We start from the raw sequence: 27,622 nt of genomic DNA, 5'->3' as shown, positions 1-27,622 counted from the left end.
CTGAGCTATGTCTGAAACTTACACCACAGCTCACAGCAATGCCAGATCCTTAACCCACTGAACGGGGTCAAGGATTGAACCTACATCCTCATGGATACTAGTCAGGTTTGTTTCTGCTAAGCCACGATGGGAACTCGATCACCCAGACATTTAAAATGTAGTATGTGAATAAAAACTTTTTTTTAAAATATAAAATGAAAACCATAGAGTCAAGACTGTGAAAAGGGGTAATGTGTCAGAACAGGAGGTGATACATAGCATTACATGGCACTAAAAATGATAGGGATGAAAGCCAAGTAATAGCATAAGAAACCACTTGTGACACAATATTAAATCAAAAGAGATTACAAAGACATAAGCGCATAGGAAAAAAAAAAAAAAAAGAGTAGATGGAACTATCCAAAATGCCAACAGTGATGGGCGTTAGGTGGCAAGATCATGAAGAGTGTTTAAATCTCACTCCCATCTTCTGTATTGTGTTCTATTTTTTTATAACAATATATTAGAAAAATCTATACTGATCAGAATGTTTTGAACCTTCCCTCAAACTTAGTGACACTAACTAGTTAACTTGTCAAACAACAACCAAAGACAGTGTTTTCACCTAAAGTTTAGTGGTACAATAGGTCAGGCATACTTACTGTGCTATGACTCATTTTTAGAATTTGACAGATAATAAACATCACCTGACCTTATTAAAAACAATGACTTCCTCATTCACGGGAACAGCTAAAAGCTACACCTAAAGTTCACAGAAATATACAGCTAGGCACTGTGAGAGAGTAAACCAAGAAAGATGATGAAATCTAGAGATCGCAAATCTAGTTTTGGATTTGCCCCTCCTGGTCCCAGATTCCTATTTCAATATGCAGATAATGAGAAAATGCCCTGCTCAGCACCCTAACTTGCCACGAGGACAAAACACATCAACACAAAACAGCCCACAAGCTGATGAAAAATCAGAGGGCCAGGTAGAGCTGGCAGGAGGGATTCCTGTTAGATGCTTGTGCCCAGCCAGCTGGTCTCTGAATACGTCTGGGATGGGGTTTGGCTTGTTACACTGCTGAGAGCTCTGTTGTTACAAAGATCTTTCTTGAAGGGGCCTCTGGAACTTTCTATTTCCACTGTCCTAGTTCTGTCCTGGGATAGGGTCCGTGGGCTCCTATCATGACCTTATGGCTTCCAGGTGTGCAAATATCAACCCCCTTGGCCTGTGGGCAGGTGGGAGGGCCTGGCTGGTCTTCTCTGGCCATGAGCAGCCCTCCTATCATTTCCTCTGAGTGCCATGGTGGAAGAACATTTGGAAAACATTGTTCTGGAGGATGATCTCAAGAGTGACCACTCTCCCTTGAACTAGAAGTTAACATTCCTACGCTCAGGCTCCAATCACATGTAGGGGCTCACAGAAGATGTCTTAGTCCATCAGATCCCATCACGTGCTTGACTTTGTCCTCCACCAGTGCTTTGGCTTTTTGTGTGTCCTGTCTTGACCCTCCATAATTAGGTGTGGGAAGTAAAACTAGAACTTTAGATTGGTCTCTGTTCAATTTCCTATTGTGAGATTTGGCCCATGTTTCCATCCTAATGGGATCTTTGGGATCCTGATTTGCTCACTCAATGAATCCAAAGTCCCATTTAAGCTCCAGTTCCCCCATCGTGTGGTGAGCTGTGCCCTTATGCTGTAGCTCCTGGTGCCCTTCCCACCTTCTGGTCTGGCTTGGTGGCCCCCTCCTCTTCTGCATTCATGCACCCCAAGAATATTATCAGGATCCGCCACCACAGTCTCTGGTTCTTGTTGCCATTTATCATTTGATAATTTATTTGGTTTCAGATTTCAGTTTTGCTTTCTAATCTTTTTTTTTCTTTCTTTTTTTTTCTTTTTTGGCCTCCTCATGGCATATGGAGTTCCTGGGGCAGGGATCAGATCCAAGTTGCAGTTGTGACCTACCCCACAACTGCAGTGATACCAGATCTTTTAACCCACTGTGCTGGGCCGGGGACTAAACCTACGTCCAGGCACTGAAAAAACACCACCAGTCCTGTTGAGCCACAGTGGGAACTCCTTCCTTTCTAATCTTGAATTTGCTTTTTTTAGGGGTGGAATGTAGTGCTTTCCAACCTCCCCACCTCCTGTCCTTTTGACTTGCCACATCTTGAGGGTGACTATGACCTTGTCCATGCCCAGCCTGGCTGTCATTTTCCTGGAAGGCAACATGCATGGCACCCAAGGTTTTCCACTGTTGATTACCCTTCGTGTTAACCCATTTGTCATGGAGGACGGGTTTTGAGGGACATATCCAATTCTACTAACTATGTTCTTCATCTTGCTCATAAGAAAGAGGTTCGAAATGCTTTCATGAACTCCTGATTCATTAAATTCTCAGTACTCTTCCAGTCTCCCCATCTGTCACCTCATCATACAGAAGAGTCAATGAGCTTCACTCATCTTGGCTCATTCTGAGTCAGTTCATGCTGCTTTCCCTTAGCGAGCAAGGCTTCCTTAAATGTTGAAAACTGTCACTGTAACAATTCATCTTGGATCTTTCGTGCTTGCTAATCTGTGCTTGCACAGCCCCTCAGACACAGTGGGGGATGTGGAAGGTGTCTGGAGGCATGAAGTATTAAGGGATGGGATTCTCCAAAGAGGCTTAGGAGGAAGCTGGAAGACTCAGTGTGACTTAGTGGCCTGGAAGAGTCATGGAGATGGTCCATTTTGTTTACGTGTCATTGCCTGGAATAGGAGTGAAATCAGCCTGCAGAAATCAAGCCAGATTCTCCCAGGGCATAACCGCAAAGGTCATGAGGCAGCCACTGGGCATGGGTTCTTAACTCTCCAGTGGAAAGGGACAAGGGTTAAACTAACAGACGGTGCCCTGGAGGAGAACATGTGGAACAGTGCTCTTCAAACTGTAACATGCACGCAAGTCACGTGGGGCATCTTATTACAATATTGATTCGGATTCAGCTATTTCGGGGTGGGGCCTGAGATCCTGCATTTTTAGCACATTCCCTGAAGATGCCCCTGGCCCCTGGCCACACTTTGTGCAGCAAGGATTTAGATTAGACTGTATTTTTGTTTTTCAGATGTAGAAACTGAGGTTCAGAAAGATGATGTGGTTTCCCCAAAGCCACATCCATGAAGTTAAAGCAGGCTCTTTCACTCTCCTGGGGCCCAGTCTGGGTCTGTTCAATTACAAAATTACTAAGTTGCTGGACCTGGTAAAACGGTTTACCCCCAACCCCTGTTCTTAAGGACCCATAGTATGTGAGGCAAGGTCAGATTCTGGGTACGGATATGCTTGTACCCAGGCACACATACATGCACAAAAGTGCATGTGCCTCTTTGCAATCTTCTTTCTCATCAGCTGAGATGGGTAGAAAATACCTGGACCACACACAGACTAAGGATCACACATGGAAAACATGGGTTACAGCCACATTAAAGGTATTCTTGAATGCAAACCCATTCTGACTGTGAACTTTAATTTTTTTATTTTTCTTTTTTTAAATGATTTTCACTTTTTTCCATTATAGTTGGCTTACAGTGTTCTGTCAATTTTCTACTGTACAGCAAAGTGACCCAGTCGCACATACATATAGACATTCTTTTTCTCACATTATCCTCCTCCATGATCCATCACAAGTGACTAGATGGAGTTCCCAGTGCTAGACAGCAGGATTTCGTTGCTTATCCATTCCAGATGCAATAGTTTGCGTCTATTAACCCCAGATTCCCAGTCCATCCCACTGTATAAACTTTTCCATAAAAATATTTCAGGAAAATATATGAGCTATTTCTGACCTCTTAAGTATAAATACAGATGTTTTGGAGTTCTGCAGAGATCCTGTTGCTGAGAAAGTTGTCATCATGACGTCTTCTGGGAGTTTTAATAGTAAAAGCTCTGGGCTTGGCTCAGTGAATTCTGTACTGCAGCCTCCATAAACGACCCTGGAGTTTGGAGATTTTCCATGAATTTCTGGTATTGAACTTTTGCTGCCAACTATGATTGCTTGTTTTCTTTGAACTCTGTCGGGGGGGGGGGACGACTAAGCAACTGACAAACCCAGGCAGGAGTGTGTGTGTGTGTGTGTGTGTGTGTGTCTTTTTCTCTATCCTTAGAAGCAGAAAGGAGGAAGGGAGATTTGTCTGCAGTGAAAAAGAGGTTCAGAAAAATCCTGGGAATGAAATCTTCCCTCTCTACTAAATGTTCAGTCAAGATAAACTAATTACAGAAAAACTGGGGTCACAAACTCCTATGGGGGAGGGTCAGCTACCTTCATCGGGTTAAACCCTTTTGTGTCTCATCCACAGCCTCCCCGTCTATTAGGTAATAAGCTTCTTAGGGTCCACAGCTGGGTTTTTCTGATCTTTATTCTTCCTCCAAACAACATGGGAGGATCTTGTGTGCAGGGGGTGGCCAGAAGCATCCCTTCAATGAAATGGCATGAATAGTACCCAGCCAGCAGCCTGGAAGGTGCTAGCACGTTTCTAAGGGTAGAGCAGCTCAGACCAGTGGGGCTGCCCCTAGATCTTGGGATGGTTTAGCTGCCAGGTCTGAGCTACTCCACACTGGAGGAAGGATGGAAAGTCCCCCCACCCCTCCACAGCAGGGCATCTCAGCTGTTTCAGTGAGGCTATGTCTTTAGCAGCCCATTGACTTACCAGATGGTCTAGTTCTGAACACTCACAGCATAGGTGGGTTAAAATGTCAACAAAACCTGTATGGAAATATTGCCTTAACCCAAGACCATTCTGCGTACTCAAAGGCTGGAATCCTTGTCCATGGCCCAAGTGGAACATATGGTCTTTCAATTCCGGCTCATTAATCTGCCCTTAATCACCGCCACTTGGTAATTACCAAGCATGGGAAGGCCTCCTGGAACCACTTCTGGGAAGGTACCGAGAAGTGTGAGGAAACCGCACGTTCCCTGAGTACATACTCCCTGTTCCCAAATAAAGAGCGTGGGTGGCTGGAAAGACTCAAAGAGCAAGGCCAGACTGGGCTCCACCTGGGTTTCACCCTGCCTGGCTGAGCACTTACCTTTTCTGCGCCTCAGTCGCCTTACCGGTAAAATGGGCTTTAAGAACTCACACTGCCTAGAAAAAAAGCCTGGCACATAAGAAGTCCCCAGTCTTGCTGTCTCTGTTACTGTTAAGGTGGGAAGAGGAGGGTTCCGAGCAGGGAGCTCCACCCCAGGAGGCAGTAGGGGGCATGCTAGAGTGAAAGGCGGTGAAGGGTGGAAGCATGAGGGGAGGGAAGAGGAGCGGGCGCGTGGTGCCTGTGGCTTCTTCACATTCAAGAGGATAAGAGAGCTGGACAGGTTGGTGGCTACAGAGCAGGTGCAAGGCAAGGTCTTCTGGAGTCAGTAGTGGCCCATCCAGATAGCTGCAGAGGGTCCTTTTAGAGGGCAGAGGGGATGAGGCAGATGTATGGGCAGCCTCGGGGTGGGACTTGTTGCTGGAATAGGAGGTTTGGTCGTTTTGGCCCTTTGCTGCAGGCCTTTGAGAAGAGCTGTGATAAGTGCAACTGCGTTGTATCCAGAGCCTGGATCTGAGTGCAGGGGCAGAGGGGCTGTGCGAAAAATCGAAGAGGGATTCGAGGGCACGTCTCTCATGGATGGATCAGGTGGCCATGCCTGGGGGCCAGAAGCTTTGCCTACCAGCCCACCTCTCCAAATTCGCCCTGCCCTGACGCAGCCTGAATTGAGAGGGGACCAGTGGGTCTCCCTGCTTCTCAGATGCTGAGAAGAGTTCCTTGCAGTGTCCCCCAGGGTGCGTGACCTCAGGAGGAGGCCTTGCAAAGACCTGAATGAAAGGCCCTGTGGCATCGCAGGGGCTCACATCTGTGGGTATGGTTACCACAAAGATTGGGAGGTGGGCAATAGGGCAGGAGGGGAGGACACCCCAAACCTGGCCTTGACTTAGCCAGACTGATGACAGAAACAGTGACAGCCTGGATGTCCATGGGCCAGCCTTGCCCAGGTTGATGGCTCAGTCATTTGAGAGGAGAGACACAGCCTGTGAACCGTTAGGAGTGAATGTTTAGTGGAGAGCATGGTGTTTCGAAAGGGCTTGGCACGTTTTCTGAATGCTTCTGGCTGCTTGCCGGGCTCTGAGCTTCCTGTTCATAGTTCCCCACATGTGTCACTGCTGAGGATTAAAGCTCTTACAGGCGTCACCCGGAGCCCACTTTCTCTTCTCACAGACTCAGCACAGCTGGGACGGCTGACAAGATGTGAGGCATCAGGCTTGTGCTTCACCCTCAAAGCTCTTTGGAAAAAGAAAAGAGCCGTTAGCAGCTCTATCCAGGGCTGTCTTCAAAATGCACTTTTGTTTTTAATAAGCACGGTCAACTCAGCTGGCTTCGCTTGGGGGGAGAAATCCTGCCGGCTTCCCTGTGTTACCACCTCCCGTGGGGCCAGCCAGTCCCAAAGGCTCCAACCATGAGAAAAAGAGACGGTAAGATGATTGCTTTGCACTCTAGTTTTTGTTTTTGTATTTTTCCCTCCTTTTCCCTCTGTTTGCTTATTCCCCAGTGAAGTCTTTAGGAGGGACAAATGGAATCTGAAAATACTGACACTGTTACGCTATTTGTTGAAACAAGATCGGAAGGATTTCTTGGGCTTATGTGGTTTGTAGGCATATTTAACCCCACGATGTGTCTGTGAGCCCTGTTTAAAGATCACCTATGATTACATATGTTTTATTCTGTGGAATATTAACTAGGAAAATCTGTGGCAGATATATTTTATGGCTATGTCCTACCTATAAGTCATCAATAGTTATGTGGCTTTTGGTAAATCATGAGGTTTAAGTGAAGGATATTGTAAATTAAGTCCTTTTAAAGTGCTCTAGTCGAAGCTAGAAGGAAGACTTGTTTTATGATTTTCCTTGATGCTTCTCCTGTTCCAGAGAAGCATCATCTGGCCCCATGTTTGGCTGAAGGCCTTGTATTACTCCAAGCAGACATGATTGGTTGCATTTAAAATGATAACACATTGTCTTTGCAAGCCTTGTACATGCTTCCTGCCATCAGGGCTTACAATGGAATTTTTAAAGCTTGAGCATGTTTTTTTTTCCCCCCAGGGGCTTTTGCTTATGTTACTTACACCTGTGGCCGTAGGCTGTAGGCATTCAATTGGATGATCAGCATCGCCCTGTATTTTTTATCGGACACCCTTGATCCTCATACTTCCTATCAATAGTGTTGTTGTGTGAAAGAACAGGAAAATGGGACAGAATCTGAGCTACTAAAGAAAGGAGAGAAGAAAGCCAAAATGAGAACAAAATGAAGTTTACCATTCAATTCAGTTCAACTTAAACCTCCGTGTTGCTCTTATACCAGATGCGAGTTTGCACTTTGGCTGTGAAGGTGTGAAGAGCTGGGTGGGGGAAGGACGTTTCAAAAGGTGTAGCTAGTGACCAGCTGGTTCGGCGGATCACTGTGTCCACCCAAAGGTGGCTGGAGGCCATGGTGTGTGTGCTGGGGGCCCATGTGCTGCGGGCCAAGGGGAAATCTGTGTCCATGTTAATACGTGGATCCCCTGGAGAAAGGAGACCACACGTTGTCTGGAAGGAGTAGGGACACTTCTCGAGATGAATTTCATCTTCCTACTAGTGGTGATGCATTTTATTTTATTTAAAGCTATATTTATCGGCGTATAGTTGATTTACAGTGTTTCACAAGTGCAGCAAAGTGATTTAGTTATACACACACACACACACATATATCATTTATTTTCAGATTCTTTCCACTGAGTATAGTTTCCAGTGCTATACAGTAGAACCTTATTATTTATCTTATGTAATTTGTGTGTATCTGTTATTCCCAAATTCCTAATTTATCTTCCCCCTTGTCTTTCCTCTATGGTAACCATAAGTTTGTTTTCTATGTCTATGAGTATTTCTCTTTGTAAATAAGTTCACTTGTAACATATTTTATATTCCACATATAAGTGATATCATGTGATATTTGTCTTTGACTTCACTTAGTCTGATAATCTCTAAGTCTATACATGTTGCTGCTACAAATGGCATTAATTGATTCTTTTTTATGGCAGAGTAATATTCCACTGTGTGTGTGCATGTGTGTGTGTGACATCTTCTTTAATCATCTATTGACATGTAGTGATGAATTATAAAAAATGCTTATGACCTGTCTCTACTTAACATTCAGTTTACAGTCTTAACCCACTAATCCTTTGGGGCATTGTTAACTTGCTTAGTAGAGAAACTCCACAGGCAAGGTTAAAGAATGGCTAAGATACCTTTCTTAAGTATTTTGAATGCCTTTAAAAGTGTATACAGATAGCACATACTCACAGTCAAAAATAAAGAAAGAATACATAGAGATGAATGAAGAAGGTGAAACATCAAAACCTAATATTGTGAGATAGATACTGCTAATATTTTGGTGGGTATGGTTTCTCTGAATGCATTTACATCTTGGAAAAAGCATGCTCAGACTGTCCATTCTGTTTTACTATCTGCTTTTCCCTTTCAGCAAAGCATCTTGCCATGCTAATGAATTTCTTCCTCCACAGATGATTTGCTGAATCATGTTGGTAGATATTTGATTTCTGTCTTTTCACTTCTTAACATTACCAAAACAAACATCCTTGGGGGGGAAACCTATGCATCTCTTCCTGATATTTCCTTGGAATAAAATCCCAGAGGTCAAAGGGCGAAAGTATATTTGAAGCTCTTGATTCTGTTACTGAATTCCTCTAGGAAAGTGCATTCGTGTACATACCCTCCAGCACTGTATAGACACCACTTCCCCACACTTTCACCGGCTGGGTTTTATTTACTTATTTTTAAGTGTGCTAATCTGATAACTGGCAAAGAGTATCTTGTCTTCATTTGTGTTCAGGACACTTTTTGGGGGTGAAACCTTCTGGTTTCTTACTCTCTTCCTCTAGGTTCAACTTCTTGTCTTTTTTGGTTACTCATTATCAAACCCGTTCTCGCTCATAGCAACTTTTGTCAACCTAATTTCTGAGGTCTTTGATCTCATTCGATGTCTCTCAGCAGGTCTGCAGAGAGTGTGGGGGAATCAGATGCTTTTGCTCTGATTTTTACCATTTGAACAACCTCGGGCAAACCTCAGTCTTTATGATTGTATCTCCTTTTTAGCTATAAAATTTAGAGATAAGGGCTGACTTTCCCTCTCACCACAGGATTGTACTGGGAACAGAAGAGGGCTAGAAGAAAGTTCTTTAAATAGAAATAAAGTAAAAAATACCGAGTGGTACTATGACTATTATTGTTAATATGCAGTTTATATTTTCACCTTATGGGATATTCAGCTTTTAGAGAGCTGTATGCCAAAGTTTGGATAGTGTTTCCTAATTCTAAACTGGGAAAGGGGTGTGTGACAACATATTGCTTAGTTCTGAGAGTCAGCAGCACCTGGATATACTTTAGATTAAAAATGGGTTTATTGTGTTGCTTATTTATCTCATTTGCATATGGGATAACATGCCATTCTTTTCATATTGCATTGTCACCATTCACTTGCTTTGCTCTGATCCCCAGTGAGAGCTTCTCAAAGACAGGGGCGGGTTTGCTGTGTTCCTTTCTCCAGGGCCTGGTTTGTGGCCTGACACCCTGTGGGGGCTTGAGAAACATTTCTCGAATGAGTCAGTGGAAGGGACCTAGGAATGTTTTTACCCAACTTTGCAGGGAAATGACTATCCCCAAAAGGAATTATAGAGGATTTAAAAATGGAGCTTTTCTGGGGCATGTTAATTATTTTATTCATTTAATTGAGTGTGGGTCGGTTTCTGTTTCTACTCAGTAAAACTTTAAAGCTCTTAATGGCTGTTAAGCAAATGAATACAAACCCAGGGTAGAACCAGGAAAACAGGTGGCAGCTTTTGTGAGTACAAGGCTTATGGACTTGGCATGAGTATGCAAAGCTTTATACTTTCAGGGGTATAGAGTTTCTCCCTGACTGTTAGCTCAGTGGTCAGCTGTTAAAATCAGCACCAAGTGCCCATTGGGCAATGGTTTGGATCTGGTGCTGAATAAGTCATGATGATGGCACATAACTAAGGAAGCACTTCCAATGTGTGAGACCTGGTTCTAAGAGCTCCTATTTGAGGTGGTCTTTATTATTACCTCACTTTGCAGGTTAAGAAACGGAAGCCCAGGGATGTGATTGTGATTTACCTCAAGTCACATCAGTGGTTAGTGTGGGGTTGGGATTCATGAAGCAGTCTCACTCTGGAGTCCACAGGTTGCTGAATTTGAGAGATGATGACTGTGGTTTGGGATGGCTGACGATGTCTGTGCTGTGCCCTTGGGTATGGAGTCCACATTACTGAGTTCCTACTAAGGAACGTGCACTATTCTGGGTTCTTTCCAGCCACTGACTCTAGCCTTTCTCACAACGTTGTAAGACTGGTGCCATTGTTCCAGCTCTAGAATCAGACCAACTGAGACTTTGAGCAGTTCAGTAAGTGACCCAAAGGAACCAGTGAGGGCTAAGACAGCCGTCCATCCACGTCAAGTCCATTTAGCCTCCTAGCCCATGTGCTGTGCTGGTGACAACTGGGTGCTGATCCAGAGATGCTGAAGGTCCAATTCTGTTGCACTGGGAACTGTTGAGGCTTGAACCTCAGCCAAGTAATCCTTTCATTCAGGGGCTCCAGGGGTCTGTCAATCTGTCCCTGACTCTTTGTCGGTCAAGTTGAAATGGTACCTGGAGTTCATTTTCAGGCCGTGTATTCCCTGGCAGGACCATCCAGAAGGCTGGGGTGAAGTCTGGAGAGGCCTAGCTTCATTTTCTCCTGGGAAACTCACCTGTCTTATTTTTGCTAGTTGTTCAGGTTCTAAAATGGGGATAGGAATATAACTTGAAGAATATAAGTTTTTTTTTTTGTTAATTCAACAACATTTATTTAGTATTAATTGTTTGCCAGACCTTATGTAGGTGTGCATTACATTTTTTTTCTTAAAAAATTTTATTTAAGACTATAATTTGAAATAGTACTTTACTTATTTTTCGGTTAGACTTTCCATTAAGGTTTTAGAACTCAGACTTTTTTTTGAACGAAAACACAAAGTTTGTGTGCTTTTGAATAGATAACACAATTTAAAAGGCCTTAAAGAGGCTATTCAGTGAAATCATTCCCTCTTTCTCATACATGGGTGACTCGTCAATAGTTTCTTCACACTGTATCAGTCAGGGTTCTCCCTCTGTAGAGTCAACAGGAAATAGATGTATTGTTTGTATATGTGTCTATCTGTCTGTCTATCTATCTATCTCTTATCTATAAAGAAAGAGTTATTATAAGGTATGGGCTGCCTCAATGCCATTTATGGAGGCTAAAAAGTTCTAGGATCTGCCGTCTACAGGCTATAGACCCAGGAGAGTAGGTAGTGTAGTTAGAAGGCTTGAGATCCAGAGAGCGATGGTGTAGACTCCTGTCCAGTCTGAAGGCCTAAGAACCAGGGTACCAAAGGCAGGAGAAATTGATGTCCTAGCTCAAGAGGGCAGACAGAGTTAATTCAACTTTCCTCTGCCTTTTGCTCTGTGTAGGCCCCCAAGGGATTGGAATGAGGACTGTCCTTGCTGGGGAGGGCTATCAGCTTCGCTCAGTTCACCACTTCAGGTGCTGATTATTTCCAGAAACAGCCTCACAGATACACTCAGAAGCAAGGTTTAACCAGCTCTCTGGGCATCTCCTGGCCCAGTCCAACCAACATGTAAAATTACCCATTACACACACCTCTTCTGTATGTACCCTCTTCCATGTCTGTATCTAACCTGCTGCTTTGTAGCCTTTTGGCAACTTTTCAATTGTTCGCAGTCTTTTGCTGTTACAACCAATGTTGCAATGAATAACAAACAGCTTTGCCTGTGTCATTTTGCAGAAGTGCCCGTAAGCTTAATTGTTAGCTAAATTCCTAGAAGTGGCACTGCTGAGTCAAAGGCTATGTGCATTTGTGATTTGATATAAATTTCAGAACTGCCCACCTACTTCCCACCAGGTTATACCAATGAACACCTCTGCCCGGAATGTTTGAGAGAATGTTTCCCCATGCACCTGTCAACACAGTATACTAGTAAACTGGTTTTTTTTTTTTTTTTAATTTTTTTAAGTTTGGTGATTTTATAGGGGGAAAAGTTTAACTCAGTATGTTTTTGAATTTTTCATATCTCACATCATAACTGCAGTTTTTAGACATGATTTTTTAAAGAGCAATTTTAAGTTCAGAGCAAAATTGAGGGGAAGGTATGGAGAATTCTTACATACCTTCTGCCCCACATGTGTATAACTTCCTCTGTTATATTCCCCTCCCAGAGTGGGATATTTGTTACAACTGATGAGCCAACATTGACACATCCTCCTCCAAAGTCCATAGTTTACCTTAAGGTTCACTCTTGGTGACCATCTGAGTGTTTTGACAAACATACAATGACATTTTTCCACCCTTAGCATGTCATACAGAATATTTTCACTGCCCTACAAGTCCTCAGTCCTCTTCCTATTCTATACCTTCTCCCGCTGTTACTGTGGCAACCCCTGATCTTTTTATTGCTTCCGTGTTTTCATAGAATGTCATGTAATTGGAATTGCACATTATGTAGCTTTTCAGACTGACTCCTTTCACTTAGTAATATGCACTGAAGGTTTCTCCAGGTCTTTTCATGGCTCGATTGCTCATTTCTTTTCAGCGCTGAATAACATCCTGTTGTCTGGATGGACCACAGCTGATTTAACCATTCACCTACTCAATGGCCCCTTGGTTGCTTCCATGTTTTGACAATTGTGAATAAAGCTTCCATAAACATCCCCGTGCAGGTTTTTGTGTGGATGTAATTTTTCAGCATCTTTGGGTAAATATCAAGGTGTGTAATTGCTGGATTGTACAGCAGTGCAGGTTTAGTTTTGGGAGAAACCATCAGACTGTCTTCCAAAGTGGCCACACCTTTTTGCCTTCCCACCAGCTGTGAAGGAGGGGTCCTGTTGCTCCATATCCTTGGCAGCACCTGCTGTCAGTGCTGCGGATTTTGGCCATTCACATAGGTGTATGGTGGCATTGGGATTATTTTGAAGCCAGTCGTGATCATGACAATTATTTTTTGAGGCCTTATGGGTGTCTGTGGGATGCCACAGTAGGGGAAGGCTATCTGGATGCTGCCCTCAAGGGTCATCCACAGCAGCTGGCGGCAGCTTGAGGTGTACTTATAAGGATAAGCACCACGAAAGACACAGACAGCTGCTGGGACAGTGGCTAAGGGCTGGGTCTGTATTGCCTGGTGATGGAGGGTCCTTGAGAGGAAGGGTGAGGTCTGAGGCAGAGGGAACAGAGGCATTTGAGCCCTGCTGAGGGGCTGAAGAAGGTCTGTAGGTAGGGGCTAAGTGAGTGGGAAGGAGCTTGGAAATGGAGACAAGGCCAGATCACAGTGGTGTAGACAGGGGTGGGACTTGGGACCCTTGCTGCAGTGGATGCAATGCTTGTACCTGGACAGACATCTCTTCCAGCAACCCAATACAAAGAAAGTATAAGGGACTAAAAATAACTACGTGCCCTGTGCAGTTGGGGCAAATTATAGGCAGGAGGATTAAAAAAAAAAACTAATACCCCAGCTGCCACTTCTGAAGAACCAAGAGCAAAAGCATGCCCCCTGCAATACCACCAAAGGGGTGGCAGACCATCTAAGCCAACAAGGGAAACTGTTGTTTGTTTTTGTTCCCCCCTCCCCCTGCCCCCTGCAGCTGGGGCCCCAATAAAGCCTTACCTGAGCTTCTTGCCTGGTGTTTTAGCAATTTCTATTCATTAAGGAGGCCAAGAACTCTGGATGGTAATAGGCTCAGCCGTCTTCCAGCTCCTGCTCTCCATGGCTGGGTGCTTTACACATGTTACCAATGCTCCGTACACACGTTTTACCATTTTCCACTTTGCCAGAGGAAGATGGGGCATAGAGCCAGCAGAAATAGGAAGGCACCGTCTCAAGCTGGTGGCAGATGAATAACAGAGTCAGGATTTGAACCTGGGTCCACTGGGCTCCCAAACTTCTTCATGTTTCATTGTGCTGAAATGATAATGATTCTCAAAGAAGGGAAATGCTAGTTGATGGGATAGTTCTTTTAAAGATGCAATTGAACTCATATTTGTTTGAGTGCTGAAGTTTTCAGCGTTTGTTCACAGGAGGAACATGATTAAGCCTCCCCTCTACCATCTCTGCTGGGAATGTATCATCCAAGTTGTCACACGTTATCTGTAAGCTAGGTTTTTTTTTTTTTTAAGGCATTGCATGCAAGGGTTACTTTCTAGCCTCTGAAGTCGTCTATAGATAACATTTAATCTAAAATCAATATGAGTGAAATATATATAATAAAATACCAATTCAAGTATCATAGGGATTTGATAGAAATTTCCCTGCCTGAAGTAGGTGGGAAAATTCTGGTCTCAGAAATCATATCATCTGTCTGGTAAAGAGTAATCTGTGTTTTAAAAAAGATAAGAGATAACTGGTGTTGGCAGGAATGTGGAGAAAAGGGAACCCTGTTATATTGCTGGTGGGAATGTAAATTGGTGCAGCCACTCTGAGACACAGTATGGAGGTTCCTCAAAAAATTAAAAAATAGAACCACATATATGATCCAGCAGTTTTGTTTCTGGGTGTATATCCAAAGGAAGTGAAATCACTATCTCAAAGAGATATCTACACTCCCATGTTCATTGCAGCATTATTCGTAATATATTCATAATGGCCAAGAGATGGAAACAGTCTAAGTATCAACAGATGAATGGATAAAAAAGATGGGGTATGCATTAGACGTACGATAGAATATCATTCAGCCATGAGAACGAAGGAAATCCTGCCTTTTGCAACAACATGGTTGGAACTTGAGGACATTCAGCCAAGTGAGATAAGGTTGACAGAGGAAGATAAATAATGTATGATATCCCTTCTATGAGGAATCCCCAAAATGGAACTTGGAGAAACAGAAAATAGTGTTGCTAGGGGCTAGGAGTGGAGAAGATGGGGAGATGTTGGTCAAAGGGAACAAACTCCTAGTTATAAGAATAGCAGGTTTGGGGGTCTAATGTACAGCATGGTGATTGTAGCTAATGTACTGTGTTATGCACTTGAAAGTTGCTAAGAGAGTAGGTTGTAAATGTTCTCACCACAAAAAAGAAGTTGTAATTCTGTGATGGGGTGGAGGTTTTTAGTTAACAGTATAGTGGTGATATTGGGCAGTATGAAAATGTATCAGATCAATACATTGTATACTTTAAACTTACATAGTATTGTATGTCAATTATATTTCAGTTAAGCTCCAGACAAACAAAAGAATAATCTGTAAAACTATATGCAAAGATTCACAAGATTTCTGTCCTGAAGAGAAAAATATATGATTCTAGTCGGGGGTGATACTGTGACTTGGTTTAAAATAAACCTCATGTGATATTTGCCATGACCAACTCTTTTGAATAAATTTCCCTCCAGATTTAAGCATTTCTCTAGATTAACACAGCGGGTTACTCTGCTGAGTCATAGGGAGAAGGGGAGGTTACATTTTTGCTATTGTAATAATGTGGGAAATTACACCTGACATCACTCAGCACACTTGGATATTTCTCACCACCCTCCAATTCTGAGATTTATTTCACCACAAGATCAGAGTTCTAAATTTTTTTCCTCCCAGTTGAAATGCTGAAGAAATTTAGATAATGTGACATAGTGTATAAAACTAGGTTCATAGGAGCATGAAAAATGCTGGGGCTGGTGGTGGAGGAGTGGTGGTGGCAGAGACAGGCACTTCCTTTAGTCTGGAACTGATGTCTGGATCATAAATTATTGTTCTGGGGAAACTGGCTGTGTGTGAATAAGGCTCTGGACTCTTCCTCTTCCCAGCCCCTGTCAGCTCAGTGTAGAAAAGTGTCACTTAGCTACACACAAATACAACAAACATCTGTTGACTGTGATCACCTTCTATGGTCTAGGTCAGTGTTTGTCAAACTTGATGGCACGTTCGAATCACCCGGGGAGCCTTAAGAACTACAGGTGCCTGGGCTTCTCCCCCAGAGGTTCTGATAGCATTGATCTGGGTTGCAACCTGGGCAGAAGGATTTTTTAAAATACCTCTCCAGGAGCGGCTGGTACAATGGGGGCTGAGAGCCACTGACCCGGGGAAGAAGACAGCCATAATTTGCATAAATCACCCAAGTCAGCAAGAAGCTGGCTAGTGCAGGGCTGTCCTGTGTGATTGCCAAATCATTCTGCTGGGGGAGTTTAGGTCCATTTCCCAGAAATCCTTGCCCCTGGACACGATCAAAGGCTCTCTGTCCTGTCAGTGTGGTATGAATTTTCTAAGGGATGATGGGTGTAAGTGAAGTAAATGTAACCTCTTTCATCTCTGGCAAAGATTTAAATGTCTACTCTGCTCAAGCTATGGTTGGTCAGGGAAAGAGCTTACCTTTCGTCATTTGATGAATATCAGGGAGGGAAGTCATCCTTGCAGACTGAGTGGTGCTGGTGCCGCTGAGGATGGGGAAGTGAAGCTGAGGGCTCAGAGGAGGTGGAGTCCTGTGTTCCCTGGTGGATGGGGTGGGACCCTAGAATGCTCTCTGGCAGAAGTGTGCAGCATTGGGATGGGTCTCGATGGAAGGGGAGGAGGAGGACTTGAGCTGAAGGAGGGAGAAGGATTGACATTCTGGGCAGAAGGAAAGAGGGAGCGATTGGGAAACTGGCAAAGAGGCTGAGCTGTGATTTGACCTCAGCCAAAAAGCATCACGTCAGGGAGGGGCACTAGCTCAGGAAAGTGGAGTTCTGAGCTAGGAAGGGAGGTGAGGAGGGTCTGGAGCTGAGAGCAAAGTGTCTGGGCTTCATCCAGAGCAGTAGGGGGCCCTGCACGGGGGTTCTCCCTGCCAAGGCTGACGTGTAGGACAGGTGGGGGCTTGCCCAGCACCATGTATCCAGCTAATCTGGTTGCTTTAGAAGAACAGTGTGTTCTGGTCTGACCACCTCGTTTGACGAGGGGGGAAAAAAGCATATGCAGGTTATACATGTCAGTTTTGCATCCACAAGGTGGGCATGTTATTGCATGGACACAGTTCAGACTTTTCCTGGTTGCTGCCTTATTCATCTCTCCTTTTCTCTAACTTCTGAGGCTTCCTCCCCCCTAGTCCGTCTTCTGAGGGAGAAATTTAAGAGCTTCCCACACATAGAATTTTGATGTCTCAAATGGTAATAGCGAAACTCTGAATATAAAAAGATTCCGTGGCCATTAAGAGGTTTGATGATTCACACGGTATTTACTTCATTTTTGGCCACCTTGACTCTTAAGTAAATAGGGTAACTGCTCCCCACCTCCTTTCTTTTCAATATACCGTAATAACATCAAAAGGTCAGCCAGGCTTGGGCATGAATGGACAACACACTTCAGCCAGTGATATTTCTGGATGAATTTTATTGCATCTTAAATGTTCTTTAATATATTTGGAGAATTTGAAGAACATGCCACTAGTGATTCATCCTAAAAGGAGACGAGAGAGAGTGATTTCCTTAGAGTTGTTATCACTTTATCTGAGCCTGATTTTAACTTCTCTCACGGATAGAAGAGTTTGGTGGAGTTCCCGTTGTGGCACAGCAGAAACGCATCCAACTAGGGACCATGAGTTTGTGGGTTTGCTCCCTGGCCTCCCTCAGTGGGCTGAGGTTCCGGCATTGCCATGAGCTGTGGTGTAGGTTGCAGACGTGGCTCAGATCTGGTGTTGCTGTGGCTGTGGTATAGGCTAGAAGCTGCAGCTCTGATTCCACCCCTAGCCTGGGAACCTCCATATGCCTCGGGTGCAGCCCTAAAAAGCAAGAAAAAGAAGAAGAGATTGGTGGTTGCCAGAGGTGGAGGGTAGGGAGGGGTAAAATGGTTGAAAGGGTCAGAATGTACCAAATTCCAGTTGTACAAGAAACAAGTCCTGGGGTGCAAGATAGAGCATGATGACGATAGCTAAGGATACTGTATTGTATATTTGAAAGTTGCTAAGAGGTTAGATCTGACAAGTTCTTATCACAGGAAAAGAAATTTATGTGGGTGGAAATGGACATTCACTAGACATTGTGATCATTTTGAAATATGTGTGTAATTTGGTTTTCAATCTGTATGTTGTAAACCTGAAACTAACATAATAGGTTAATCTTATGTCAATGTAAAAAGTATTTATTGAATGCTTTGCATTGTGTAGGACATTATAGGAACACCCCCCTGCCCCCCGCCTGCCAAAGGAAGATGGTTATTGCCCTGAAGACTTTGTGTTCCCTTTTTCTCCCATTGGAAGAAAGTGATGAATTCATGTTAGCAGACTTTCTAAGCTTGGTCCTAGTGTTTTCGATATGACAAAGCTAACTTTTTTCTAGCTAAAATTTGCATATGTATAGTTTCTTAGTTCTGCTTTTTCCTGTTCTCATGTTACTTCATAATCCCATTGCAATATGTATTTGACCTAGTTTGAAAGAATCTAATTATAAAGGGAGAAGGAAAAAAAAATCTCTTATAAAGGTAAGGATTATTTACATGAATTTTAGGTATGTGACAGAGTCCGGAGATAAAATATTGAAGGGTCTTAGTTTTCCACATTGGGTAGTATTACTCCATATTACATCTTTTCTCATTAGACCCCTGGTCCAGTTTTGGATTGGCAGGGCATCTAAGGCATTTAATGCTGCTTGTGGCATTCCCGGCACACATTTGTGGCTCAGTTCCCCGGTTGACCATCATAAAATCAAGTGCTTGCCATATGTGACTGTGTGCTACCTTCACCTTCTCAGGTCTTTAAGCAGCTGCCTGTGCTTCCCTTCAGACCCTTTTCCGCACTACAGAACTGTCTTCCCATCTCCATCCTAACTTTCTTCTGGCATGTTCCCTGCTTGTGTATTTATTTAGATGAAACTCACTTTGTTCCAAAGAGGATGTTGAAGCAGCTTGTTGCTTGTGTAGGTGTTTGTCCAAGATGGTATGGTCCCTTGGGGATGTGTAATTTGGTTTTCTTGGAAATAGCATTTGCGTGGGGGAGCTGCTGCTGGGCAGAAAACATTTACTTTGAGCCCTTGAGTTTTAAGAATTACTCTCATTTATTAAGACCTTGAAAAAGTGCCAGAACTGTTACCTTCTGGGACTTTTCTGTCACAGTCATGGTAAAGAATGTGCTTGGAAAGTATCAAGAAAAGAAATCTATATATCAAATTCGTACGTGAGATTGTCTGTCTGTCTGTCTATCTATCTATCTATGATATATTTTCTTTTAAATTGCTCAAAATAAGTGTACAGCTCAGCCAGGATCAAAGAGAACCTTTACCAGAGGGTAATGGTAAAAGCATTAACTTCGAGTGGACCTTTCTTTCAATAATTCAAACACCTCCAGTTAAAACATAAGCTCCTTACTTCACTTCAAAGATATGCCTTTGACCACAGAGGGTTTTCCTTCTTGAAACAGTTTATGTTGTCTGGTGAAGCTGTTATATTCATTATGGAACAACACCAAATTGCACTTTCTTTGATCTGCTGAAAATTAGAAAATAAATGTCGTGCCATCAGTTGGTTATTGTCGTGCCATTGTATCAGACTAACTGCTGGAATGGAAAATGACACAGTTGCACAATGCGATTGTAACCTTGCCTGAAGTGCCAGGTGTTGAGAGAGACGTAGGTACCCTCTTGGCCTCTTAGGGTCAGAATCTGGAGCGTCTTAAAAGAAATTATGTCACAAGCGCAGACTGCTAGCTCTGGGTTGTGCGGGTTGAGTTTGGTTGTAAACCACTCTCATGGTCAAAAATCCCTCCTCAGAGCCTGTGGAGGTTCCTGCGGGAACTCAGGTGAACAATGGTGTCATCCTGAAGTGGCTCAGTCAGAAGCCCTGCCTCCTGCCTACCCTCCCCCCCAACCTCTTTGTGGTCACTTTTCACTTGCTAATTTGATTCCATCAGCCTGCATCTCTGTCCTGGGGGCTTTAACCTGAAAATATTTTGGCATGGAAATTGGATATGTGTGTCCTGTGAGTCTGTATATTGTGTTAATATGTAGGGTTGTGTTTGCTGCGTGTATATTTTGTGTATATTCTGTGAGTGTGTGACTGTGTGTGTTTTTTGTGTGTGTATATTGTATGTTGTGACTGTTTTGTATGTGTTGTGTGAAGATGTGTTCTTGTGTGTTGTGTGTATATTGATGTTGATCTGAGTGTGTTGTGTGTTGCATATGTATATTATGTATGTGTTTTTTGTTATATATATAATTTTTTTGTGTTGCACTTGTGTGTGTTGTGTAAGTGTGTGGGTGTTGTTTGTGTGGGAATGTCTTATGGATGTATTTTGTGGATATGTATGTGTTTATGTTGTGTGTGTAGTTAGTTGCATGTTCTGTGACTGCTAGTTTGTGTTGTGTGATGGTTTTGTGTGTTGTGTTTGCTGTGTGTGTACATTCTGTGTATGGATTGTGTGTGTTTTGTGAATGTTTTCTGTGTTGAGTGCTTGATGCCTGGCACGCATCTCACTGAGTGTTGGGTGGACATTTGCTAAATGAATGAAAGGATGGATTCCTGTCCCATGAAGCCTGGGTGTAACCACACAGGCTGGGCTGTCAGGTCCTCAAGGGCATGGCTTGTCTTGGCTTCATTTTTCTGTCCTTCCATGTCCTTCAGAGGGAGCAGCTTGGCATAAACAAGGATAGGGTGCAGGTGGGGTGTGTGTTGTGTAACTGGGCATGGTTTTGCTCTCAAGCCTAGACTCCTTGAGGTGGACACTTATTTCCACTTTCTCACATCCTGTGTTAGTCCTTTCTTGATTATGTTCACGTTCTATTGTCTTCCCACAGCCTGCAGAACAAAGCTCCATGGTAGGGATTTTGTCTGACTCGTTCTTGGCTCCATCCCAAGTACCTGGGGCACCGCCTGCTGCGTGGTGTTTGCTCCATAAATATTTATCGAATGACTACTTGGAAGGATCAATGAGTTCCAGCGAGTTTGGTCCAGGTCAAGGTTTTAACCCCGGGCAGACATTACAGTGTCTTGTCACAGTTAATTTTAAATCTCAGCAGCTCTTGGGAAATGGCCCCTGGCTCCCTCTGGCCTCCTCCCTCAGGATGTTCTAGCATCTGCAGGGGTTGGGGAGGGGTTCCAGCCTGGCTGCCCTGGGGAGATGTCTCATCTTGCTGGGTCAGGTGGAAACCCCTGTCTTTGTGGCCTTGTGGCCTTCTGTCCCCTGTATCTGCTGCAGTGTGATAGGTCTTACCAGGTGTAGGGCTTGGAGCCACCAGCTGTGGCCTTGCTTCCCTAGATGTAAGTCCCTAGACTCCAGTCTCCTGGTCTCAGGACCCCTGAGTGGTGTCTTCTCCCACTCTGCTGGTGGCAGCTCCCTGGCTCTGTGATTTTCCTGTACCCAGCCGGAAGTGGGTCTCACTCTGTGCCCACCCTCTCTGAAGGAACTGCCACCTCCCTAACTCTCCCAAGGGGTGGAGGTCACCAGCCCAGTGACTGTAGGTTTCTACCCGCCTCCTTCCCTCCCCAACTCCCTGCCTCCAGACTTGACCTAAGCTCTTCTGTCTCCTTTTTCTCGGCCTGCTGGCCTGCCCTCCTGGGCTGCCTCCCTGTTCTGGTCCAGGACAGCTCACTCTGGTGTGTGGGTCCACTCTTCCTCTCTGACTCTTGAAAAGTAAAGCCCAGTTTTGAGGAGGTCCAAAGAAATCCCTTTTGTTTCTCAACAAAGCCTGGCACATTTCGTACCACACTTGAAAGTGCATCTTGCAATAGAGGATAAGTGTCATAGTTACTCAGTAGCATCTTTTTTCTTTCCTATTGCACATGTTATGATTAATGATTCTTAGTTTAGGCTGTTGCCTGGCCATGGCCTTAAACTTGATTCTGGAGTTCAAAGATGAGTAGTACCTTCTTTATTCTAGCCTCCATCTACCTCTCCCCAAGTTAAGAGATGCCTCTCCTTTGAAGATATGAACTACCAAGCAACTAGAAATAATTAATAAAACAATATACATTGTTTAATACATTCAAGAAATATAATTCCCAGTACATAAGATCACCCTTTTAGTCATAAATGAGACTAGACAACCTTTATTGTAATAGGATGGCTTCCATGCTAGACAATGGAATACAGCTAAAGAAAAAGAATGTGTCCACCTCAAAAGAAGCCAAGGTTGCCATGGAACAAGACACAGGGACTCTTGGACAAATGGAACAGTGCCCGCCCAGGCTGAGAACTGGTCACAGCCCCTGAGAGGTGCTGGTGCAGAGTAAGCATGAAGGCCCCCAAGACCAATGCCATCAAACGCTGGAACCCCCTTCCATCTGATTTCTTGATCACCAAGAACACCGCTGATGCTATCTTGGTTTCCCAGTGTGTCCTTCCTGGGAAAGAAAAACAAGCTGTAAATAATTAAAGCTTGTCACTTTGGAACTTATGGGTTTGATTTTAAGCTAACAAGTCAAAATTCCATTCTGGACTTACGCATCTGTTTTATAAGAACATTATGTGTGCAAAACTCCACAAAGTCTGAATTCCTGGGTCTGTACAGTGAGAACCAGGCCCAAGGACCAAGTGGATCCAGAACTCAGGCCATCTTGCAGGATACCTTGGGGCTCACTAGGCATCCTTTGTAGGAATGGTTTGATTGCCAATGATGTCTTTCTTTGAAAACGTCTGTACTTAAGTCAGGGGTTTCCATGTTAGTTCTCCCTCTGTCTCTGCCTGTCTGCTCACAAACACAGATACGCACACAAAAACAAATGAGTGGACATGAAGTAGAAAAGGAAATCGAAGAAAAAGTTCCCTAAGAAGGGCAAGGGGCACTCAGATATTGGTGACTACAAGCTGTAGGAGCTGGCAATGGTAGGAACCATGGGTTTGTTGAAATAAGTTCTCTTAAGGAAAAATAAGAGAGAGAGAGAGAGAGAGAGAGAGAAGAGAGAGGAATGGTCAGCATTGAAAAGTGCCCCCTGTGTCTCAAGGACAAGGATGCCCCCTGGGAGGTCCCTGGGCAGTGTCTAAAGGAGTCTCTCTCTTTTCTTGTCTCCACTCCCTGCTTTTCTCTTTCTATGAAAACTGGCTTTCTTTGCATCTCTGGTTCATTCAATGGAAAATATAATCACTCTGTAGGTCCCAAATGAATTTCAGAGCAGAACAGCACCTTCTTTGTTCTGACTTGATCCGTGACTCAGAGGATGTGTGTTTCAGGTTAGGTGCAAAATCGTTGGGAGAAGGAAGGTGCATGCTCTAGCTTTGGGTCTAGAGCACACTCCTGACCCAACCAGCATGGCCCAGAGTATCATCCTTAGGCCCACATCTTTAGACTGGAGATGGGGACAGGGATTGGTTTTCTTCCCGGAGGAAATAGGGCTTCACCATTCACTGAGTAGACACCAACCCAAAGACATCATAGAAATGGAGAAAGACTGAATGCAGCCTTGCGTTAAATAGTCAAATCCATTCAATCTCTTTCCTTAAGGTGACTTTGCACTCAAATCCGAGGCATGTTGCTTCAGCGGATTATATAGTATGATGCCATTTGTTCATCAATTAAAAACATTTCAACTGAGATGTTCCAATGCCATGCTATACTTATGACATGTAAAACTGTGTTTATATCTTATTGGGAAAAGCATTCTCAAGCTCACTTTGGGAAGCAATATGAGTTGGATTATTAATTCGTTTAGGTTTTTTGGAGTGAAGTATTCCCAGAATTTTATGCTTAAAAAGTGAATAAAGCAGAGCAGAATTTATGTAACCATTAATGGTAAATGAAAGAGCTAGGGGAATTGTTCTGAATTATAGCAATACTTGACATAGGTACATCAATAAAATAGTTTACAGTTTAAGGCATACTGGTACAATTCCAAGAAAATATAGAAAATGGGTAGTGTCTCATATGGGTCTTTCTTGGTTGATGGAGAGCAAGAAATGAGACTTGGAAAAAGTTGTAGAGGGAGAGGAAGAATAGGAAGAGTAGGAAATGATGGAAAGAGGGAGGCGGAGAGGAAAGGGGATCTACTGGGTGAGGTCATCTAAGTAAAGCCCTGAGATTCAACCCCCACTATCGAGGCAGGGAAAGTTTTGTGGAGGATGGAGAGGAAGATGGCAGAATGGCCACCCACAAAGCTCTGGAGGCTGATGGATGGGAGGACCCCTTGGAAGCTCTTTCTCAACTGCTCCCCAGCTACCTAGAACCTACTAATCATTTAGCAGGTGCTGTCTTCTCTCTGTAGAACAACCTGGTAGGAAAACCACACTGGAGGATCCGCTCTTGCAACTTTCCTCTCATCATCTCTGCATGAAGAATAATTCTTAGCTGGGATGTAGTTTGGTACACTGTTTCATATTCTCCTTGGTTACAGGTCTTGGTGACCTCATTATTATTTCTTGAACCAAGGGCTCCCCAAGAAAGCAAAGGGAAATGTGTCTGACATGTGCTGAGAGCAGTCACAATGGTGGGTTCGGAATCCAGTCACATTTAGCAGCCAGTGTGGCCCTCTGGAGAGTACACTGTGGCCCTCTGGTGAGGGGTGGAAATAAGGGAGCTGTTTAAAAAGGAGAAGCACAAAATGGTAAGAGCATCCAGTCCTAGGGGATCTTATTGCTCAGGAGTGTCAGCCTGTGGGGCGGAGTCAAGCCCTTCTTGTGATCTTGGCTGTAAAATGCCAAAGTCGAGTTCACATAATAAAAATAAGTTCTAAAAAGAATGCTCACATTATCTGTGCCTCGAAAGGAAAGCTGAGTACAGCAGAGAGGATCTCCCGGAGGGCTGTTTATAAAAAGAGACCTCTTTGGTGACTGTTTGGGATGCTACGAGAGTTTGAAATAGTTCTGCTCGAAGATTTATTACTGAATAGAACACAGACCCTGGATGAAGAATGGGAAAAGTCAAAGGTGAGCAAGCAGACAATAAGGATGAGCCAAAGAAAATAGTGTTTATTTCTCCAACTTGTTGCTTTATTCTGAGGAATGAGTTAAGAGGTTTTTAACCATTTTTAAAAGTTGAAGCACAGTCAATTTACAGTGTTGTGTTAATTTCATGTGTACAGCAAAGTGATTCAGTTATATATATACTATATATTTTTTTGAGATTTTTAAGTTTTTAATTAAAATTTTTTCAGATTCTTTAATTTTTAATTTTTCAGAATCTTTTCCATTATTGGTTACTGCAATGTATTGAGTATAGTTCCCTGTGCTACACAGTAGTTCTTTGTTGTTTATCTATCTTATGTATAGTAGTGTGTATATATTAACCCCCAAATCCTAATTTATCCTTTCACCCCTTTCCCCTTTGGTAACCATAAGTTTGTTTCTATGTCTGTGGGTCTATTTCTATTTTGTAAATTAGTTCATTTGAATCATTGTTCTTAGATTCCATATGTAAGTGATATAATATTTGTCTTTCTCTGTCTGACTTCACTTAGTGTGGTCATCTCTGGGTCCATCCATGTTACTGCAGATGACATTGTTTCATTCTTTCTTATGACTGAGTTGTAGCTTTGTTCTGAGGGATGAGTTAAGCGGTTTAGATCAGTGGTTCTTAACTTTAACAGACTCAGTGCTCTTTTTTGAATATGTATTTTATAGCATACCCTTTCCTCTCCTCTAATGGAATTCATTGATAACATCACCTACCCCCAGATTATATTAAATATGTAACTATATTACACTAAGTGTAATGTGAAGGAGAAGTGGAAGATATTCCATATTCAGTTCAGCATGGACAGATATGGGTACTGCTGAGCTGGGAGACAGAAGCAGCCATCAGATGCACAGATGCACACAGATGAGCCTGTAATGTGACAGCTGCAAATGCAGATGGAAGCAGTCTGTGCCTCTTTGGAGATTTAAATATCATGAGGGGCATAGTCTTCAGTCATCTGATTTGTCTTGTGGGGAAAAATTTTTGTTTTTAATTCCAGAGAAAACAAATTTTTATGTGCCCACAATTTTCATGGTATCAGCAGTTCTGGAAAATTCAACATATATATTAAAACTGTACAAAAATACTTTTTGGTTTAACTCACACACTTTGAAAATCTTCGGGTTACCAAAGGGGACAGGTCGCAGGGGGTGGGGGTAGGATGGACTGGGGGTTTGGGACTGGCATATGCACACTGAGGTACAGAGGGATCTGCTGTGTAGCACAGAGAACTCTACCTAATATTCTTTGATCATCTATGTGGGAAAAGAATCTGAAAGAGAATGGATGTGTGGACATGTATAACTGAGTCACTTTGTTGTTGGGCAGAAATTATCACAAATTTGTAAATCCACTATACTTCAATAAAACTTAAAAAAAAAAAAAAAAGCTTTGTGTTTCTGTGAATATCAGAGTTAGGCCCCAGACTCAGATTTTTACCTACATTCAGGTCTGATGGGGTATTTGAAAGTTTGGTAGGGTGGGGGACGATTTGTTGTGTGGTGCCATTCTGGGTGTTGTGGGACTTCTAGAAGCGCCAACTTCTGTTCCCGAAACAAGGCATTCTCCCAAACACAGCAAACCAGAGTCCCTCTACCCATACTAAAACTCCCCTGGGACATGTCCTGCCTCTCTGGAGGGCTTGGAATCTCATAGTCATGGGTTGGAAAGGCCCTTCGTGGTCTTCTCAGCTTGTTGGTTACCACGTGTTGGTGTGAGGAGCAGGTGGTAGCTCTTTAAACTTGCAGAATCCCAAGCACCATCTCCAGAGATCTTCTCAGGAGGCAGGACTCTAGAAGGTCCAGGAGATTCCAGGGCACAGCCAGGTGTGGGGCGCTCGGACCCGGGAATCCCTCTCTGATTCTCCAGGTCCCCTTTCCATATCAGGGGCCAGTGGCTGTCCAGCCTCGGTTTGAAGGAGCCATCTTCAGTAAATAGCATCCACAGTGTCAGTTCTCTTCCCAGCCCACTTGCCAGCCCAGAAGGCAAGCCAGGACTAGGGGCAGCTGGTCTGAGCTCCTCACACACTTCTCTTCTGGGCCTTTGACTGGGGCTACCTTGGAGGTGGCTGGCTGGTGACTCGGACTTCAGCTTTCTCTGCTCTGCTCGTTGCCCCACTTTGTTAAGGGTGAGAAGCACGTTGCTCAGGTCTCCATCCTTTGATGTCCCATGGGCTGAATCAGCTCCCTGCTGATTGTTAGAAGGATCCAGTCCAGGAAACTTGTCCTGAAATTCAAGACCTGCATGTTTGTGGATGGTGCATGGTGAGATGAAACAAAGATGACTGAGGGAACTGAAGATGGCTGGGGTAGGAGTTGGGCAAAGAAGATGAAGTATTAAGTGGAAGGGATGAAAACTACTGAGGGCAAGTACAAGGGAGCTCCATGTTAAATGATTGATTGATACATTCATTAAATAATTTCAAATGCATCTACCACATGCCAGGCTTTCTTCTAGACAATGATAACAGGACAGTGAATAAAATGGGCCCAAATCCTATCCTCATGATACCCACATTCTAGTAGAAATCTGTGGTTGATAAACAAGATCACAAAGGAATATATACAGTAAGTTAGGTGGTGACACATGCTGTGAAGCACCTAGTAGGGACTTCAGTAGGGTGAAACGTGTGTGTGTGACATCTCATGTGCATCTGACATCTCATGGCCTGGGATGTCTGTTGGGCAAGGAGGAGGGGAATTTCTTTA

At 43.6% G+C, this 27,622-nt stretch overlaps 1 protein-coding gene across 3 annotated transcripts in view; it reads left to right on the top strand.

Annotated features, from left to right (window-relative positions):
• Nucleotides 1-27,622, top strand: part of IL1R1 (interleukin 1 receptor type 1) — a 141,823-nt gene that overhangs the window by 41,236 nt on the left and 72,965 nt on the right. For 2 of the 3 annotated variants that reach the window (XM_021087129.1, XM_013995919.2), the window contains exon 1: nucleotides 4,969-6,460. The exons of the other annotated variant lie outside the window; for it this stretch is intronic. The gene's annotated coding sequence lies outside the window, so the exon portion shown is untranslated. Of the gene's footprint in view, nucleotides 1-4,968; nucleotides 6,461-27,622 lie in introns of those variants that run through there. 3 annotated transcript variants of the gene reach the window in all.

This window comes from Sus scrofa, chromosome 3 (assembly GCF_000003025.6).
Source record: "Sus scrofa isolate TJ Tabasco breed Duroc chromosome 3, Sscrofa11.1, whole genome shotgun sequence".
NCBI classification, from domain to species: Eukaryota; Metazoa; Chordata; class Mammalia; order Artiodactyla; family Suidae; genus Sus; species Sus scrofa.
This window is presented reverse-complemented; position numbering and strand designations above follow the sequence as displayed.